The following is a 3,412-nucleotide window of genomic DNA, read 5'->3' as shown; positions in this document are numbered from 1 at the left end:
AATATTCTCCCGACTCACATTCATGAACAAAAAAGAGTATTAATAAATTTATATATAAAATAACACTTTGGAAATAGTAGTAACATTAACTAAGACATACCTGAAAGAAGATTTGTTATGTAATCATTAATATCATCGACTATTTCAATAGTTGATGCTAGAATAGCTCTACTTTAAAGGAAATCTAGATTTGTGTGATTTTGAATGAGATTTGGATAAGTACTTATAACAATTGCTTCAATTGGGTCCACAAAGTCTCTAATAAGTAACTCTTCAAGGATAAGAATTTCAACATGTCAATCATTGGGTTATGAGACTTTTCCATTGCTGAAGTGTAAAATCCATTCTGAGAATAGTCGAATTTCTTTAGAATTGCTTAAACTAGAGCCATTTTGCAACCGTATATTTCTTATTGGACTAAGAAATTTGAAATGATCTCAAATATATAAGACATTTATTTTTGCATGCACGATATCACACCTAGTACCTCTTAGCACAACCGGTAGAATTTTTCTGAAATCACCACAAAAAATGACAACTTTTCCTCCAAAAAATTTCTTACATGCAACTTTATCATCACTCATTATATTCTTTAATGAATTATCAAGAGCTTCAAAATAAATTTTATTTGCAATAGGTATTTCATCCCATATAATGAGTTTTGTTACTTTCAAAAGATTAGTTCCCAATATTACACATAGAAGATTCTAGGCATGGAATTGGAATTTTGACTTTGGAATATTCAGTTCTTCCTCTGAGTAACAATAAACTTGTTATTCGGCTTAATGTTAAATTCAACACAAAATCTCTTTTACAATGTAGAGCAACATAAAGTTTATTCCACATGAAGGTTTTTCCAATGCCACTGTATCTCTATAAAAAAATACTCCACCTTTTAGTATACATAATGTGGATGAGTTATAATTGTCTACTTAATAATATAGAAGTAGTAAGTAAGGGTAATGTATGAAATCAACATCCAATTAAGAAATGGTAAGTTAAATAATGAAATGGTTTATGGAGCATGATGTTGATTTATAAACAGCAATAAAAAATTGTGATAGGTGTCATACAAAGCATGTGTCATACAAAGCATGAGCAAGAAACAGTAAATAGATGTCATACCAAGCATGAGCATTGAATGTGAAAATTTTCTAATAGGTGTATTGGATGAATGTGAAAATTAATAAAAATTAATATCTATTAATGATTGAGACAGATTGTTGTAAATATCTTTTTGAGTTAGAAATGTCATTTTACCTTTTATCATATATCAATATATTTTTAAGAAAGTCAAGGACATAAGTATTTGGATATGATACTGGCTTAAACTCTTTCAAATTTCTTCTATTTTTCTGGAGCTACTTTTCAATTTCCATCAAAGTGAGTTGTTACATATCATCATCTGACGAAGTTAATTTTACAAATGAATTTAAAAGTCTCGTAAGTATTAAGAATTTTGTAATAGTAAAAAAATAGATAGAGTTGGGAATAAATTTAAGGAAAAAAGAAATATGTAAAGATAACTTTTTGTGACAATCTCCTTTATATAGAATGTCATCTAATAAGTATATCCAAGTGTTATGTCAAACATGTTATGGTCGATTCATTGAACTTGATAACAACATTGTAACAAAGAGTTTGCATAAATATACTCCAAAACCCCGGCTATAAGCCTATTTTATTGCCTTAATGAACTCTTTATCATCTTGTAGGAAGCCCATTACAAAACATGCTTCTCTAAAACTTTTGTGATTGAAGCCATCAATTGTCTTTAAATCATCATAACATGGTGCCCCTTTCTTGACAGACAACAACATCCTCATATAATACAATTCTCCAGTTTTTGGCGGGACCTAAATGAGTCGGCCAATTGTGTAACCTTTTTTCTGTGGTTTCTAACACCTCTTCCTCTTATCATAAATAAATTTTGACACAAATTTTCCATATGTCAATAACTTTTCTTCTTTATACTCACTATTTTCCACAAACCAATAAGTAGACATTGAATTTGTGACACTTGGTTTAAGAAGGACAATTCCAATTTGTTCAAAGTTTTTGTAGTATACAAAATTATCTCCATCCATGTGTGTCATACCCCAAAATTTACCCTACCGATACAATTTTCATCTGATCCATGACCCTACTGCATATGCATACATTCATTATTTAAAAAAAAAAAAAAAAATTGGGTAACCGGTTACCCTAATCAGGGTAGCCGATTACCCAGACCAAAAACTGCTTTTTTGGCCATTTTGGCACTGTGTAACCGATTATCCTAATCAGGGTAACCGATTACACCTGCGCAGACAGTAGAAATGGCTCTGCTTTTTTACCCAGAAGACCTTTTTCTTTCACCCACTTCAACCCCTTTGCTTCCCCTATAAATAGAGCACTATCCCCACTCATTTTTCAAGCTTGAAAGCCACAAAACCTCTGTCCAAATCACATTCAAGCTCCCTATTTTTCAACCTAAACCCTAACTCACCCAAACCCTCTTTTCTCCTTTGAAACCACCCAACCTCCATGTAAAAATCCACAACCTCCACACAACAAAAACACTAGCAAACATGTGACCTTCACTTACATATTCATTCACCACCACCACATAAACATACAACTTTATTCCCTTCCATTTTTCTACCACAACAACCATAGCGACCCTCTTCCAAACTTTTTTGCTTCATTCTCAAAATCCAAACACAACAACAACCTAGTTTTGACACCACGATCTTGGTAATATTTTGGACTCAAACTCCTTGATATTTTTGGTTTTGTTGTGTTTGAAAATGAGTTTTTACTCTTGGGTTGTGTTTTGAGAGAGATTTGAGTTAACTTTGAGACAAATGATTTTTGTTGGGTTTACACCCTTTTGGGGGATTTTTTGCTCTTACTACTTTTTATCCACCATTTTCAATCAAACTTTGTTTCTTGTTATCATTTATATTTATTGGTTGATGAGATCTATTAAATCATGGTTATGGTTGTTTAGAGTTGATAAAACCTTCAATGTTTCAAACCTATTAATGATTGATCAATAGATCCTTCATGATACTTTGAGGCATTGATAGGTTGCCTCTATTTCAACCATGTTTGGGTCATTTGATACATAGATGAAATTGTTCTCTTTACATTAACTTGTTATTCTATTTTCTTATTGTTATTCTACTAACCACTAACCATTAACTACTAACTTCTAACATTTATATTATTTCACTTTACTTCCTTGCAATTTATTTTATTGTTCACTAACCTCACACTTAGGGTTGCATAACTTTCTTTGTTACAAATCTATTGTTAGTTGATTTTTCAATCATCTTCAATACTTTGCATCAATGATAAGTTATCCCTTAATGTGTCATTTACATTCACTAACCATTATCATTGTGATATTGTCATTCTTTATCTTGTG

This window comes from Lathyrus oleraceus, chromosome 3, assembly GCF_024323335.1.
Source record: "Lathyrus oleraceus cultivar Zhongwan6 chromosome 3, CAAS_Psat_ZW6_1.0, whole genome shotgun sequence".
NCBI classification, from domain to species: Eukaryota; Viridiplantae; Streptophyta; class Magnoliopsida; order Fabales; family Fabaceae; genus Lathyrus; species Lathyrus oleraceus.
The sequence above is the reverse complement of the archived record's forward strand: the minus strand, read 5'-3'. Positions refer to the sequence as shown.